The 17,878-nt window shown below is 39.6% G+C and overlaps 1 protein-coding gene across 2 annotated transcripts in view; it reads right to left on the bottom strand.

Moving 5' to 3' along the window:
* Positions 1-17,878, bottom strand: part of ANKRD6 (ankyrin repeat domain 6) — a 216,411-nt gene that overhangs the window by 162,365 nt on the left and 36,168 nt on the right. The gene's annotated exons all lie outside the window — the stretch shown is intronic.

Below are 17,878 nucleotides of genomic sequence, written 5' to 3'. Positions count from 1 at the left end.
GAGAAATAGATGCTACATCTCTCATTTAAGCTCAAAGAGCAACTGCTCTGGGGTTTTAGTTTGTTTACAAGTCGATATGAGACAATGGTGTGATGTGGATGCCAAAACCAACCAAACAAACAAACTTACTTGCAGGATTCATTACCAGAAAGGCAGTATTATAAACACAGATGGATGAAGGAGAATAGGTGGCCTGCATACTATTCTACAGAGAAGATTGGGTAACCAAGAGAGCAAAAATTCTAGGAATCCTGTCCTAGGAGAAAGAAATGATTTGGACAGGGAGGGGGCGGAGAACAGCCATCCTCCATACAAGGAAGGTACCAAGAGTAGATTTATTCTGGGGGCTCCAGACAGCAGAACAAAGGATTGATGGTTGGATGGAGACATCATCTGCATAAGCACAGGAGAGTTTTCTAACAATGAAAATCTCTGGCCCCAAGGAGTCAGTGGTAAGGGAACTTTCCTGCAGGGCCATGTTTGGGGACTCCCATTCTCACCCGGAGGCCGACCAGCTTCCATGACTTCCTTAGCATCTAATGTGAGAAGATAACCTTGAGTACAGATTCTCAAGATTTTTAGAGCTGGAAACAAAAATGACTATGAAATAAAAATATGGATTTTTAAAAGGGGCAACAAAATCTGTGTAATGTAGAAAGACTGATTTCTATTGGGATGGGCCGCTCTGATGATGCTCAAAAACAGTCCAAGCATTAGTCATTTCTGAAATTACAAAATGCAGATCATTGACCCATTTATTGTGGTTTGAAAATGCCAAGGTTGGCTCCCTGGATCCCATTCCCTTAAATTCCTTTTCCTTTCTCTCTCCACTTCTCAAAAAGCTGCTAATATAATTTGGATCACTTACAGCACTTACATTTAGAAAAGGTTTTACGGTCAATTGAATTTTATGAATATTTCATAGGGCAGAATCTCACTGCTGGTCTAGGACTTTAAAAGCAGAGAAAAGGAGGGAGTTCCTAGGGAGTGCCTTCCAAATGTGTCTGCAAGGGCCTGCGTGGCCCCCTGACTGTTTCCAGCTTACTAACGGAAGGGTAAAAGCCCTTCCTTCCCTGGGAAGTGGACCTTTCTGCTTACGTTGTGGAGAATCATAAGAACTGCTTTGACCCACACTGCCCCCTTGGCACCGTTCTGGGTACAAAGCTGACTCGGATGTGACTTTATCAAGCCTCCTCACATAGGAAAAGACACCAGCACCACTGCCACCAACACCACCACAGTACCAAATGACATTGTTTATAGAAGTTATCGACACTCTTATTTTCCTAAAGTCAGCAGAGGAAATGCATAAGGGATGGATGGATGGATATATATATATATATGTATATGTATATATTCACAATTTTGGTAATTACTGACAAATTACCCTCCAAATAGATTGTTCCAATTTATACCCCCACCAACATCATATGGAAGTGCCCATTTTCCTACCTGTTTTATCTCTGAGAACTTGATGGAGGGGAGGGAGAATCGGATTCTTGTTAAAACTCTGTATTTCATTTACTGTTAGTGAAGTTAAGTATCATTATATTTTTTACATGCTAGGAAAAAAATTTGGTGAAATACCCTAAATTGCAGACCATGGTTGCTTTCATTTATTTATTTATTTTAAGTAGGCTTCACGCAGGAGCGCCCTGGGTGGCTCAGTCAGCTAGGTGTCTGACTTAGGCTCAGGTCATGATCTCACAGTTCGTGAGTTCCAGCCCACTACATGTGAGCTCGAGCCCCGCTTTGGGCTCTGAATTCTCTCTCCCTCTCTCTCTGCCCCTCACTCACTCATGTTCTCTCTAAAAAAAAAAAAGAAGAAGAAAAAAAAAGAAAAAGAAACACCTATATGTAAAAAAAGATATACATTACACGATTATTTATAACAACAAAAAACATTGGAAACAGACATCAGGGGACCTTTTATACAGTAAAAGAGCATGATTCAATAAACCAGGAATCCTCCATCTGGTGGAATATTACATTGCCCTAAAAATGTTGTTTCAAGGTTAGCATCCTTATCTCAGTAATGCATTATTGGTAATCTACCCTAAAGAAATAATCCAAAAACACAGGAAATTGAAAACACCCTAATGTTCAATCAACAATAGAATAGTTAACTAGGCTCCTATTGGTTCTTCAAAACTAAGCTCACGTGGTACTTCTGGCAAGTGGGCCCTCACTCTGGCCTGGCTCTGGGCTCCTAGAAGTGATTTGTTAATAAATTTCACTTGATTAATACGCATTGCCCATCATAGCATGACCCCAGGGTTCTATACATTACGTGCCAATCTCAGCACCTTAAGGACAGGGACCTTGACTTCACTGACTTGGTATTCCCAACATCTATCACAGTGCCCCAGACAAAGTAATTATTTATCCAAACGTCTATATCACGTAAGATGATAAAATCCGCGCACGTCTATATCACGTAAGATGATAAAATCCGCGTACTGGTTTGTTAGGGCTGCTGTAACCAAGCACCACAAAGTGGATGGCTCCAAGAGCAGAAATTTACTGTCTCACAGTTCTGAGGCTAGAACTGTGAAATTAAAATGCCAGCAGGATCAGTTCCTTCTGAGAGTGATACAGGAAGGGCTCCTCACAGGCCTCTCTCCTTGGGTTATGGATGGCCATCTTCTCTATGTCTCTGCACAGCATCTTCCCTGTGTGCATGTATGTCTCCAAATTTCCTCTCTTTATAAAGATACCTGTCATATGGATTAGGATCCACCCTAATGCCTTCACTTTAACTTGATTACCTCTGTAGAGACCTTGTCGGCAAATAAGGTCACAATATAGGGTGATGAGAGTTAGGACTTCCACATATGAATTTTGAGGGAAACACAATTCAGCCCCTACCAATCAGCAAATTTAGAGATTCATGAGAATCGACAATGATACACAAATACTTATTTTACAATGGTTAGTAAGAAAAAAAGAGTTATGTATATTTATGTACACAATGAGAGTTATTAATTTGGATTTTTAAAGTTTTTTCAAAGGGTCCATGACCACTAAGAACCATTAATGGTATATTATCTCAAGTATTTTTTTTTTTTTTAATGTCAAGGTAATAAACCAAAATGTTGAAGGTGTATGCTGCTGAGTAATAGGATTTGGATGTTTGGGATTATTTCCCAATTTCCTGTAACAGTTTCAAATTACTTTTACAGATGAGAAAAAAAAAAAACACCTTTCACTTTTTATAAAAAAAGGAAAAATTTTTTTTATTATGCTCTCTTAAAAGGACTTAGAAACAAAGGAAAATGAATATGTTTTATACAAATAGTATAGCTATAAACTGTACAACAAAGAAATGAAACATTAAGAAAAGGCAGGAAGGAAATATATAATGCTCACAAAGTTCATTAACAGAGGTTATAGAAAGAGTTCTGTGTGTGTCTTCCTATCAAAACAATTTTTTGTTTTGTTTTTAAATGTTTATTTTTGAGAAAGAGAGAGAGAGAGAGTGCATGTGCATGAGTGGGGTAGAGACAGAGAGAGAGGGGGACAGAGTTTCTGACGTAGGCTCTGTTCTGACAGCAGACAGCCTGATGCGGGGCTCAAACTCATGACCAAAGTCGGACACTTAACTAACTGGGCCACCCAAGCACCCTTTCCTAATTTTTTTTTTTTATAATGAACTATATTACTCTTATAACCAGAACAAACCAATATATCTTATTAGTTAAGAACATGCATTTTAAGTATTTGGTTGTATATTAAACATTCAATATTAAGGATAGAATTAGCAAGTTACTGATATAGTAACATAATGCAGCATTATGCAGCTTTTAAGTGACCATGATGAAAAATACGCACAAACAGAAAACAGCTTATGAGACACTTCAGTGAAAAAAGTAAAATATGAAAACATATATACACTAATTATCACTGGTAAAATATATACATATAGATGGTAATTTGCAAAAGTGAAAACCTCTTAAGAGTTGGATTAGGCATTATTTTAAGATTCTTTAATATAATTATATTTTCATTTTTAAAGTATGAAAATATTCTTTTCTAAGAATATTTGTATACTGTTTAACACTGTCTAAAACATCTTATAACTTGGGGTGCCTGGGTAGTTTAGTAGGTTGAGCGTCTGACTTTGGCTCAGATCCTGATCTCACAGTTCATGAGTTCAAGCCCCATGTAGGGCTTGCTGCTGTTAGCACAGAGCCTGCTTCAGATCCTCTTCCTCTGTCCCCTTCTCTCTGCCCCTCTCCAACTTGCGCTGTCTCAAAGATGAGATGAGATGAGATGAGATGAGATAAGATAAATTTTAAACATCTTATAACCATTCCAAGAATCAACTTCTGGACTAGAAAATGGCTGGCAAAGACTCAGACTTTCCCGGTTCCCCACACACAACTCCTCAGTACCCATTACCGGTGGTCGGTTTCACTTGCACATGGGTACTTTTGTTTCTAGAGGACAATTTGGCAGCATCTGCTAAGCCTAAAAATGTTCTCTCCCTTTGAGCATTTCCACATCTAGAAATCTGTCCTACAAAAACAACTGTACACGTGTACAGATGTAAAGGTAACAAGAACAAACAACTAGTCTACCTGGGGAGGGGGCTCTTTTATAGAGGGCACTGGGGGAAGAACAATTTCATTTGAAAAAGAAGCAGAGACACCTAGAATAACTACTACATGAAAAACCCATGCAGCTTTGATTTGCTGCCCAGTTTGTCTCTTTCCTTTGATGTATTTATTTCTGGCAACTGACCAGAAACAAGGGTGCTGATTCGACTCTCCACATTCCAATCATATGCATGCCAGTACAGATGCTAACGTACAGATTGAACGGAAATAAGTGTGTTTTAGATTGCTTTCTTTTTAGCTCCCAGCTTCACAAACAGAATTTAGAGTACAGCAACTCTTAATATGAAAACAGTCATGGAATGAGAGCCATATGTGCTCTCATCTTTTCCTTTTTTATTGTTTAAACAGGAAATGTCCAGATCTTAAATTCAGGCTCCTAGGATTTGTTCCCTAAATAAGCTGTGTTTCCATGCATCTACTCATATTTACATACACAGTGTTAGGATTGTCGCTTTCTGACAATTTATAAACTAGACAAATTTCCCCCTTTACGTCAACTCTCTTTATGGTTGACTCAAAGTACAAAAATTCTGATCAGGTCAAGAATACAGTTAAATCAGATCTCCGCAGTGTAGGCTGCAAAGGAGCCAGATTAAAAGCACAAATAATAAATAATTTCAAGCCAAAATGAGATGAATGAAACAAAACACTAGGTTTGTTTCTAGACTATATTCATTGCAACAATGTAGTGGGCAATTTTTCAGATTAACAAAGAAGAGAAGAAATTCTATAAATTATCAATATTGAGTTCCTCCCAATGAAAATATCTTCATGAACTCTGATGATATCTATTTGTGGACCACTGTACATTATGAACATTTTTTTTTTTCTGTACATCAAGTTAATGACAGCTTTAGGGATGTGAAGAAAAAAGAGAAAAGGAAGTTAGGTTGGCTGTGCAGTAGCACAGTGCAGCCTACCTGGCAAGGTCTGACACCTTATGGGACACCTCCTGCTGTCCCTGAATCAGCAGCTTTTGAAGTTAGCAGGTGTTATGCCTTGAGTCTCACTATTGTTTGCACTAACCATTGACTGGAACACAAAATTTTTAAAGACCACTCGCATTGGTGATGTTAGTTAGATGTTACTTTCAAAATAACATTAGTACTGGGGGGCCTGGGTGGCTCAGTCAGTTGAGCATCCGACTTCAGCTCAGGTCATGATCTCACGGTTTGTGGGTTCGAGCCCCGCCTCGGGCTCTGTGCTGACAGCTCAGAACCTGGAGCCTGCTTCAGATTCTGTGTCTCCCTCTCTCTCTCGGCACTGCCCCCACCCCCTTCACACTCTGTCTCTCTCTCCTTCAAAAATAAATAAACTTTGAAAAAATTAAAAAAAAAAATAACATTAGTACTGGTTATACATTTGGTACACAGAAATTTTCTGGTGGGATTTAAAGTTAGTCAACCCCTGAAGGATAAGAATAAAGATGAGATTGGGGCAGCTGGCTTGCTCACTAGGTGGAGCACGTGACTCTTGATCTCAGGGTTGTGAGTTCAAGCCCCACACTGGGTGTAGAGATTGCTTGAAAAAAAAAAAAAAAAGTAAAATAAATAAATAAATAAAAAGAATAAAAATGAGATTTAGGGGTGCCTGGGTGGCTCAGTTAGTTAAATGCCAACTCTTGAATTCAGCTCAGGTCATGATCTCACCATTCATTAGATTGAGCCCCATATCAGGCTCTGCGCTGACAGCATGGAGCCTGCTTGGGATTCTTTCTCTCCCTCACTCTGCCCCTCCCCTGCTCATTCTCTCTCTCTCTCTCTCAAAATAAATAAATAGACCTCTTTTTTAAAAAAGATAAGATTTAAAAAGGAAAGAAAAAACAAGAAGTAACATCTTTAAGGTAAAATGTTTTCAATGATGTAATAAACATATGTTTTTAATAAACTTTCTAGCCCTACAGCAGTGCTTACATTAAGGTAAAAGACATAGGCAAGGGAGGAAAAACTTACAGTGTGCCTCAATTTGAAATTTAGGATGCCAGGTTAGGAAAAAAAAAAAATCTAATAATGTCTGATTTAAATTAACTCTATTAGGGGCGTGTGGGTGGCCCAGTCGGTTAAGCGTCTAATTTCGGCTCAGGTCATGATCTCACGGTTTGTGAGTTCAAGCCCCGCATTGGGCTCTGTGCTGACAGCTCAGAGCCTGGAGCCTGCTTCAGATTCTGTGTCTCCCCCTCTCTCTCTACCCCTCCCCCCCACTCACACTCTGCCTCTCAAAAATGAATAGATGTTAAAAAAAATTTTTTTTAATAAAAATTAAAAAAAAAAAGAAACTCTATTAAATACAAAGAAAGTACAAGCAGTACAGAATGACAACACAGAGCAAGCTCAGTGACTATGAGGACAGATGAGAGGTCAGACAGCAGGCAGTGGCCTCTCTTCCTCTGGGGCTTTTCCTCACCAGATGTGAGCCCAGGTACCGGGGGCACGAGAACCTTCTTATGAGCATAAGACATGACACAGCAAGTTGGGCTGAGCAATCTGCAGACATGGGGGCAGGGACTGAATGATTTTCTCTGCTATTCAGAGGGAGACTGTGGGGCAGATGGCCTGAAACAACATGATTCGCCTTGGCCTGCAGAGAAGGCCACTCACAGCCAAAGAGGTACAAAACAAGGAGACCAGGTGAGATGGTGAGATGTTAGCAGCGATAGGGTCCCCCTCTTTATAACCTACAGCCAGGTGCCAGTCAACACCCTCACTCCAAGGTTTTCTGGAAGAACACACAGGCGACACATTCATACTCCCAGCACAGCGGTCCTAAGAGGAGCCAAAAGTAAAGGTCCCAGCAAGTTTTTAACAGGTATGCAATGAAGCAGAACTACTGCCAAAGACAAGGGAAGACCTGGGAAGCGCAGTGACTCCAGTAACCGCCTCCTCCTGTTCCTCTGCAGGTTCCTCCACCCTCAGGCACCTGCAGTGAATTCACTAGCTCTGGGCAGAATCACACTTAGACTTTGACGGTACGGGGCTGTTCTGGAACTCTAGAGAATAAGTCTGTGCATACACAGAGATGCATTTATATTTATGTATGTGGAGATATAAAGGAGGAAGGAAGAGCTGGGGGAAGGAGAGTTATTCCTCATTTAGAAGGAATAGGAGGTGGAACCACCTGACCTCTTAACTAATCCATCATCTATAAGACCTTGTGAAAATCTCTATACGTTTACTTGAAGGGAAGGTATTTCAAGAAGATATTCCAATAGACTCTGTGCTCTGGCAATAGACTCTCTTGGAATAGTTTTACTGTAAGAAAAGTCCTATAAAAACTAATTGATAGGGGTTCCTGGGTGGCTCAGTTGGTTAGGCGTCCAACTCTTGATTTAGGCTCAGGTCATGATCTCATGGTTCATGAGCTCAAGCCCCACGTGAGGCTCTGCACTGACAGTATGGAGCCTGCTTGGGATTCTCTCTCTCCTCTCTCTGCCCCTCCCCTATTCTCTCTCTCTCTCTCTCTCTCTCTCTCTCTCAAAATAAATAAACATTAAAAAAACTAACTGATAAAAGAATTAAGGTTTATCCTGCCTGTTCTATTACAAACTACACCCCTAGTAGTCAAACAGTAAATGAGATAAAATTTCTCTTTATACTTCAGCTAATAAATAAAGAAATGATGTAATCAGAATATCCATTTAGCAGGGTGCCTGGCTGGCTTAGTTGGTGGAGCGTGTGACCCTTGATCTCAGAGTTGTGAGTTCAAGCCCCATGTTGGCTACAGATATGACTTAAATAAATAAATAAATACTAAAAAAATCCATTTAGCAACACCCAATGGATTAATAGATCTAGATTTAAAGCATCAAAGGTTGTGAAAAAAAGAGAAAAAAAAACAAACAGTACATTCCTTCTGATAAAAAAACACAGCACCTCTTATAAAGTGGTCTTGTCAATATCAGATAAAGGGTTAGTATCCAAAATCTATAAAGGACTTATCAAACTCAACACCCAAAAAACAAGTAATCCAGTGAAGAAATGGGCAAAAGACATGAATAGACACTTTCCCAAAAAAGACATCCAGATGGCCAACAGACACATGAAAAGATGCTCAACATCACTCATCACCAGGGAAATACAAATCAAAGCCACAATGAGATACCACCTCACAGCTGTCAGAATGGCTAAAATTAACAACTCAGGAAACAAGAGATGTGGGCGAGGATGCAGAGAAAGGGGAACACTTTTGTACTGCCTGTGGGAATGCAAACTGGTGCAGCCACTCTGGAAAACAGTATGGAGGTTCCTTAAAAAATTAAAAATAGAACTACTCTACAACCCAGCAGTTGGATTACTAGCTATTTATCCAAAGGATACAAAAAGGCTAATTTGAAGAGGTACATGACTAGCAGCACTATCGACAATAGCCAAAGTATGGAAAGAGCCTGAATGTCCATTGACTGATGAATGGATAAAGAAGATGTTATAATATATATACGTACACAATGGAATATTACTCGGTGATCAAAAAGAATGACATCTTGCCATTTGCAACAATGTGTATGGAAGTAGAGTGTATTATGCTAAGCTAAATAAGTCAATCAGAGAAAGACAAATATCCGATGATTTCAAGAAACAAAACAGATGAACACAGGGAAAGGGAAGGAAAAATAAGATAAAAACAGAGAGGGAGACAAACCATAAGAAACTCTTAAATACAGAGAACAAACAAAGGGCTGCTGGTGGGGTGTTGGGTGATGGGCATTAAGGAGGGCACTTGCTGGGATGAGCGCTGGGTGTTATACGTAAGTGATGAATCACTAAATTCCATTCCCAAAATCATTATTATGCTATATGCTAACTAACTTTGATTTAAATAAGAAAGAAAGAAAAAGAAAAAGAAAATCAAGTGGTCTTGTCAAAATAAATTGAACTTACATATGACTACTTTCAAAGACAACTGCCAATTTACAAGTACTGGGGACACAAAAAAATATGTTAAATGACACCACAAAGCAACCAGAAAAACCCTAATGGTGTAAAGCTCTACAGAACAAAGAACCTGGTTTCATCAAGACATAGTTCACAAGGAAAGAGACACAGAGAGAGAGAACATACAGGCAAGTAACAATAAAACAGTCCTAAGAATCACAATGACCAATCCCATATGTGAACTTTATTTGGATCCTTATTCAAAACAAACATTTAAAAATCTTATATTTTAGACAATCTGAAAACTGATGATATTTGATGCATTAAAGAACTGCTATTTTTTAGATACAATAGTGTGCTTATTTTCAATAAGTCTTTATCTTTTAGAGCTACATACTGAATTATTTACAGGTAAAATAATTCAAGGCCCAGGATTTACTTCAAAATAATATGGGGGTGGGGAGAGCACCTGGGTGGCTCAGTTGGTTAAGAATCTGACTCTTGGGGCGCCTGCTGGCTCAGTCAGTTGGGCGTCTGACTTCGACTCAGGTCATGATCTTGCAGTCTGTGAGTTCAAGCCCCATGTTGGGCTCTGCACTGACAGCTCAGAGCTTGGAGCCTGCTTCAGATTCTGTCTCTGTCTCTCTCTGCCCCTCCCCTACTCTCACTGTGTGTCTCTCTCTCTCAAAAATAAAATAAAAACATTAAAAATTTAAAAAAAAGAATCTGACTCTTGATTTCAGCTCAGGTCATGATATCATAGTTGTGAGATCAAGCCCCATATTGGACTCTGCACTGGGCATGAAGCCTGGTTGGGATACTCTCTCCCTCTCTCTCTCTGCTCCTCCCCACTTACGTGCTCTGTCTCTCTCTAAAATAAACAAAGAAACTTAAAAAAATAATAAAATAATATGGGGGCAGAGGGCCTGGCTGGCTCAGTCAGTAGAGCATGTGACTCTTGATTTGGGGTCATAAGTTTGAGCCCCACATTGGGTATAGAGATTACTTGACAATAAAATCTTTTTTACTGTCAGAAAATATAATGTTTGATGCTATTCACAATAACAACTTTTAAAAAGTACAATACAAATAAAGATATATGCACCCCTATGTTTATTGCAGCATTATTTACAATAGCCAAGGTACGGAAGCAACCCAAGTGCCCATTGATAGACGGATGGATAAAGATCTGGTAAGCAGTTAGATAGATAGATAGATAGATAGATAGATAGATAGATAGACAGATACACACACACACACACACACACACACAATCGAATATTATTCAGCCATAAACAAGAATGAGATCTTGCCATTTGCAACAATATGGACAGATATAGAGGGTATTATGATAAGTGAAATAAGTCAGAGAAAGACAAATAACATATGACTTCACTTATATATGGAATCTAAAAAACAAAACAGATGAACAAAGAAACAAACAAAAAACACTCTTAAATATAGAGAACAAACTGATGGTTGCCAGGGGGGAGATGAGTGTGGGGATGGGTGAAATAGATAAAAGGGAATTAAGAGATACAAACTTGTAAGGGCACCTGGGTGGCTCAGTCTGTTAAGCCATCCAACTCCTGATTTCGGCTCAGGTCATGATCTCACAGTTCATGAGATTAAGCCCTACGTTGGGCTCCACACTGAGTGCACAGAGCCTGCTTGGAATCCTCTCTCTTTCCCTGCCCCTGCCCTGCTCATGCACTCTCTCTCTCTGTCTCTCTCTCTGTCAAAATAAATAAACATTTAAAAATAAAAGAAATACAAACTTGCACTTTGAAATAAGTCACAGAAACAAAAAGTATAGGGAATATAGTCAACAATATTATAATAATGTAGTTGGTGACAGATGGTGACCACACTTACCATGGAGAGCACTAAGTAATGTACAGAATTGCTGAATCACTATGTTGTACACTTGAAAGTAATATAACACTGTATGTTAATTATACTTCAATAATTTTTAAAAACTGTAATACACCTAGGAATAAATTTAATAAGAAATGGACAGTCCCTATATGAAGAAAACTAAAAACTGCTGAGGAATATATGTGAAAGATGACCTAAACAGGAAGAAAAATCTTGTTCTTAGATAGGAAAACTCCTTAAAGGAGTTGTCTATGCCTACAGCTCAGATTTCTCTCCTCCTCTCCCTTGAATCCACCCCAATCATGTTTTCACTCTGTCACTCCACTACAAGTGCTCTTATCAGGGTCACTGGTGATCTCCACAGTGTTAAACTCCCAACATCACTTCTCAGTTCACCACTAACTTGACCCCTAAGCAACATCTGAGGAGGTGGATCCTTTCTCTTTGACTTTACTTGGCTTCCAGGAAAACACACACACACTCACTCACTCACTCACTCACTCACTCACTCACTCACTCACCTAGTTTTCTTCCTATCTTTCTGGCCCTTCCTTCTCATACTCTTGCTTACTCCTCCTCATCGACCCACCTATAATGTTAGGCAATCCCAGGACTCAGTCCTTGGGCCTCCAGTCTATCTACACTCATTCTTTAGATGTCTCATGCACTCTCATGGCTTCAATTACTGTCAAGTGCTGATAATTCCAGCAACTGACTTTCTAGCCTAGATCTCTCCTCTAAACTCTAGACCTATCTGACCTCGTCTCCTATTGTCTGCACCACTCTAACCACAATGGCCTCTGTTCTTCCTGTTCTTTCAAACTTTCAAAATACCAGTGTGGGCTCACCTCAGGATCTCTGCACTTGCTGTTTCCTCTACCTTGATGCTCTTTCTCCAGACATTCACATGTTTGCTTCCTCCCTTCCTTCAGAACTTTACCCAACAGATTCTTCAATGAGGTCTTCCTGACCATCTTACATAAATACTTATATTCCTCTTTTCCTCTTTAGCCTTTCCTCTTTATCACTTTGGGCACCTAATATTTTATATTACTTATTTATCTGGTTCACACTCAGCCTCTCCTCAAATACACATCTCCTGAAAGATATTCTAGATCAAAAGAATGTAGTAAATAGTCTAATTGAAGGAACACACACACACACACACACACATACACACACACACACGGATATTAACTTACAAAATGATATTCAACTTCAGTCTTGAAATGTAGAAAAAAAAATTCAAACCATAAAACTGGCAAAGATTAGGATGCTTTGACACTATCCATGTTGGTAAGGGTAGTGAAAAAGCCGCTCACCACTTTATGTGAGTACAAGTTTCCTTTCTGATGGGCAACTGGGCAATAACATCACCTAGAAAACACATACATTTGACCAAGCAAATTCATATGCAGGAATTTATCCTAAAGAGATAAAAGGGAGATGGGAGAATTTAAGGATATAGCTCTATAAAGATGTTCACTACTGTGATGATTAATTTTATGTATCAACTTAACAGGGCCCCAGGGTACCGAGATATTTAGTTAAACATTATTCTGGGTGTGTATGTGAGTGTATTTCTGGATGAGCTGGACATTTGAATCAGCAGAATGAGTAAAGCAGACTGTCCTCCCCAATGTAGGCAGGCCTCATCCAATCCCTAGCAGGCCTGACTAGAACAGATGGCTAAGCAAGAGAGAATTTGCTCTCACTGCCTTGAGGGTCTTCAAGCTGGGACATCAGTCTTCTCCCACTTTTAGATTTAGACTGGAACCTGCACCAATGGCTCTGCTGATTCTTAGGCCCTCAAATGCAGATCTTGGGACTTCTCAGCCTGTCATCCCATGAGCTAATTCCTTATAATAAATTTTTGCATGTGGTGTGTGTGAGTGTGTGTGTGTGTGTGTGTGTGTGTGTGTGTCTTCCTTTGATCCTCTTTCTTTAAAGAACCCTAATGAATTAAACTACAGTGTTAGTTATATGAGCAAAAAACCAGGACAGAATGAGTGTGCCCATCAAAAGGTAGTGAATTAAATAATTTTGGTTCTGGGGCGCCTGGGTGGCACAGTCGGTTAAGCGTCCGACTTCAGCCAGGTCACGATCTCGCGGTCCGTAAGTTCAAGCCCCGCGTCGGGCTCTGGGCTGATGGCTCAGAGCCTGGAGCCTGTTTCCGATTCTGTGTCTCCCTCTCTCTCTGCCCCTCCCCCGTTCATGCTCTGTCTCTCTCTGTCCCAAAAATAAATAAACGTTGAAAAAAAAATTAAAAAAAAAATAAATAATTTTGGTTCAATGGAATACTTTACAGCCATTTACAGTGATGGTGAGAATTAACATAAACTGACTCAGAAAGATGTCTCTAGTATATTGTTGATTTTTTTTAAAAGCAGGTTATTGATCAGCATGAATGTGTGATTTCACTGATATATGTGTGAAATGGAATGGGATGTTTAGTGAAAGGCAATTTATCCCTCTAAGTGATGGCATTTTCAACAATTTTTATGCTCTTCAAATTCTCAATTATTTGTGTTTTCCTCCAATGAGCTTCTTTATCAGGAAAATCAACAACGCTATTCTCTTTCACACACACACACACAAAAAGTCCGTAGAGGGAAGACGAACCGTGGCTGCAGCAAGAAGAGGATTTGGGTAAAGAGAGAGTTTGGGGGGCATCTGGGCAGCTCAATCGGTTAAGCGTCTAACTCTCGATTTTGGCTCAGGTCGTGATCTCACAGTTTGAGAGTCTCACTGAACAGACGGAGCCACCCAGGTGCCCCTCAAATACTCCATTTTATAAACAGGTATTTCCTCTTCTCCTTCTGTAACCTACTGAGCTGGGTATAAGAAAGTGAGGCAGGGGCACCCAGGTGGCTCAGCCAGTTAAGTGTCTGACTTCAGTCTCACAGCTCATGAGTTCAAGCCCTGCATCGGGTTCTGTGCTGACAGCTCAGATACTGCCTTAGATTCTGTGTCTCCCTCTCTCTCTGCCCCTCCCCTCCCCTCCCCTCACTTGTGCTCTATCTCTCTCAAAAATAAATTTAAAAAAACATTAAAAATTAAAAAAAAAAAAAAAAGAATGAGGCAGTAATAATTAACAGTTATCCTGGGTGCCTGGGTGGCTCAGTTGGTTAAGCATATCACCTCGGCTGAGGTCATGATCTCACAGTTCCTGAGCACGAGCTTCACTTCGAGACAGCTCACTCTGTCTCTGTCTCTGTCTCGGTCTCTCTCTCAAAAGTCAACATTTAATATATATATCATATATATAACATATATATCATATATATAATATCAGTAGGGGCTCCTGGGTGGCTCAGTTGGTTAAGTGTCCAACTTCAGGGGTGCCTGGGTGGCTCAGTCGGTTAAGTGTCCAACTTCGGCTCAGGTCATGATCTCGCAGTTCGTGAGTTCAAGCCCCGCGTCAGGCTCTGTGCTGACAGCTCAGAGCCTGGAGCCTGTTTCCGATTCTGTGTCTCCCTCTCTCTCTCTCTCTGATCCTCCCCCGTTCATGCTCTGTCTCTGTCTCGAAAATAAATAAACGTTTAAAAAAAAGTGTCCAACTTAAGCTCAGGTCATGATCTCATGGTTCATGAATTTGAACCCCACATCGGGCTCTCTGCTGTCAGCACAGAGCCCACTTCAGATCCTCTGTCCCCCTCTTTCAGCCCCTACCCCACTCGTTCTCTCTCTCTCTTTCAAAAGAAATAATCTTAAAAAATATTAATAATATTGGTAAGAACTTGATTTCTGCTCAGCTGATTTATACAGATTTTATGTATTTCCCCACAGTCTATTCTCACTTTCAAATAAAAGGTTATAGATAATACAGAACATTCCATTAAACTTTTTAAAAAAATTTTAAATCTTTATTTATTTTTGAGAGAGATAAAGACAGAGTGCAAGCAGGGGAGGAGCACAGAGAGAGGAAGACAGAATCTGAAGCAGGCTCCAGGTTCTGGGCTGTCAGCACAGAGCCCGACATGGGGCTCGAACAGCAACCCGAGTTCATGACCTGAGCAGAAGCTGGACGCTTAACTGACTTAGCCACCCAGGTGCCCCTTCATTAAACTTTTTTTAAAGTTTATTTATTTATTTTGAGAGAGACAGAGCACGAGTTGGGGAGGGGGAGAGAGAGAGGGAGAGATCAAGCTCCACCAAGCAGGCTCCGCAGGTCATTGCACACAGCCCGATGTGGGGCTTGAACCCATGAAAACTGCGAGATCATGACCTGAGCTGAAATCAAGAGCCAGATGCCCACCCAACTGAGCCACCCAGGTGACTCATATTTCATTAAACTTTGAATAAAAAGTCCAGACAAGTAAGATAAGCACCCTCATTATAACCTATTAGGTAAAATGTGAATGTTTAGACTCCCCAACCAGAACTTCAAAACAGTCCACAGAGGGAATAACCTATTAAGAAAAAATCACCTGTGATACCTAAGCCATAGAAGCCTGGTATGAGTCACCTCAAGGTTTTTAGACGGCTTTTCTGCTCAGTAGCAATGTCTACTTAGACACCTGGGGGGATTTGCAACGGGTGAGGCTTGGGAAGTAAAGAAGGTGGAACACTGCCATATGAACTGCAAATTCTATCAGTGTAACAGGAATTTTTGCAGTTGTTTTAAATTGCAAAATGTGTTTATAGGTATGAATAAAGTTTCAAACTGCACTAAGGAAATGCACTTCAGCTCCAGGTTTCACAAAAATATATACTTCCTGCTCAATCTTCAAAATGCTACACGGATGAATGAGTCCCCCAGCATGAGATGCTTTCAGGAGTGTTCAGGAGGCCTGAGCAACAATGATCTTCCCTACACAGGGTGAGCTCTTGTGATACTTATCAAAGAGGGTCAGTGGAGCGTAAATCTTTTGCAAGGATTCCAATCTTTCTAAGAATCCCATCTTTCAAATCATTTGGATACGAAACATCATGACCTCAGTTCTAGAATCACAAAAATCCATGCACCTTCCATCTTGACTTTTGACCTATCTACACAGTGAGCCCTTGATAAATACAGGGCAAAAACAATGTGTCTGATTATAAAAGTTTAAATACTAAGACAATGTCCAGTAAATAGCTGAGGAATCTATCAAGATATCATAGGTGTAGCACAAAATAGGATTCATAATATCTAATCAGAATGAATGAAGTATATTCCACCCAAACCATAAATCAACTTACCAACAAGTATCTGGTGTACTCAGAAGGAAAAAAAAAGACTTCCCTGTTATATCAATAAATAATATGCCGGGGCACCTGGCTGGCTCAGTAAGTTAGGCGTCCAACTCTTTTGATTTCAGCTCAGGTCATGATCTCACGGTTTCTGAGATCAAGCCCAGCATCTAGCTCTGTGCTGACAACGTGGAGCCTGCTTGGGGTTCTCTCTCTCCTTTCTCTACTCCTCTTTCACCCTGCCCTCAGCATGCACTCGCTCTCTATCAAAATAAATAAACGTTTTTTTAAAGTTTTAAATAAATAATATACCATTATACATATCAATTGATTTGTAGTTTTTCTCTCAGAGAACTCATGGATGAAGCTTAATTGACCAAGCTCAGAGTATTAGATTCATTAGCAAACTTGCTGAAACTATTTCCTGGGGAAAAAAAATCTTAACAAACTCAATTAACAGCTTTTCATATAAAGATCTCTTACAAACTGATAGTTTATAAGAAAGTGAATACTTAAAAAAAAAAGTGCACAAAAAATTCACAGGCATTTCACACACATAGAAGAAAATGAAATTCAAAAGCTAAAAACCACATACAAATGTTTGGCTTTCTTCATGATCAAACAAAAATAAAACAATGATACAATTTTTTTTACTTCTAAAACAGGATGTAAAAAATTTAGAATAATCAATACTGACAAGAAGGCAAGAAAACAAACACTCATGTATTGCAAGTAAAAATTTCTAGAAGGTAATCTGGCAATATGTGTCAAAGCTGTAAAAATATAGGGGCTCCTGGGTGGCTCAGTCGGTTAAGCATGTGACTTCAGCTCAGGTCATGATTTCACAGTTGTGAGTTCCAGCCCTGCATCAGGCTCTGTGCTGACAGCTCAGAGCCTGGAGTCTGCTTCAGATTCTGTGTCTCTGTCTCTCTCCTCCTCCCCTGCTCGCTCTCTCTCTCTCATAAGTAAATATTAAAAAAAATTTTTTAAAGCTTTAAAAATATAAATAATTACATTTTCCTTCAGTAATTCCATTTCTCTTTAAAGAAAGTAACCTCAAGAGTGAGATTAATATGCAAAAATGTTTATTGAAGCATTATTTCTAAAAGTGAAAAACTGGAAGCCACCTGAAAGCTTCAACTATATGGGAACAGTTTAATAAATTGAAATATATTCAATATATTCCACTCAATGAAGTTCTGTCTTTTAGACAGAATGATTTTGAAAACTGAGTAGTATGGGAAAAGGCTCATAATATATTATTAAGGGGGGAAAGTTACAAAATATCATGAAAGTATGATCTCAATGTTGTGTACAAAAATATATATAAGGATATTT

This window comes from Herpailurus yagouaroundi, unplaced genomic scaffold, assembly GCF_014898765.1.
Source record: "Herpailurus yagouaroundi ecotype Mexico unplaced genomic scaffold, PumYag 139, whole genome shotgun sequence".
NCBI lineage: Eukaryota > Metazoa > Chordata > Mammalia > Carnivora > Felidae > Herpailurus > Herpailurus yagouaroundi.
This window is presented reverse-complemented; position numbering and strand designations above follow the sequence as displayed.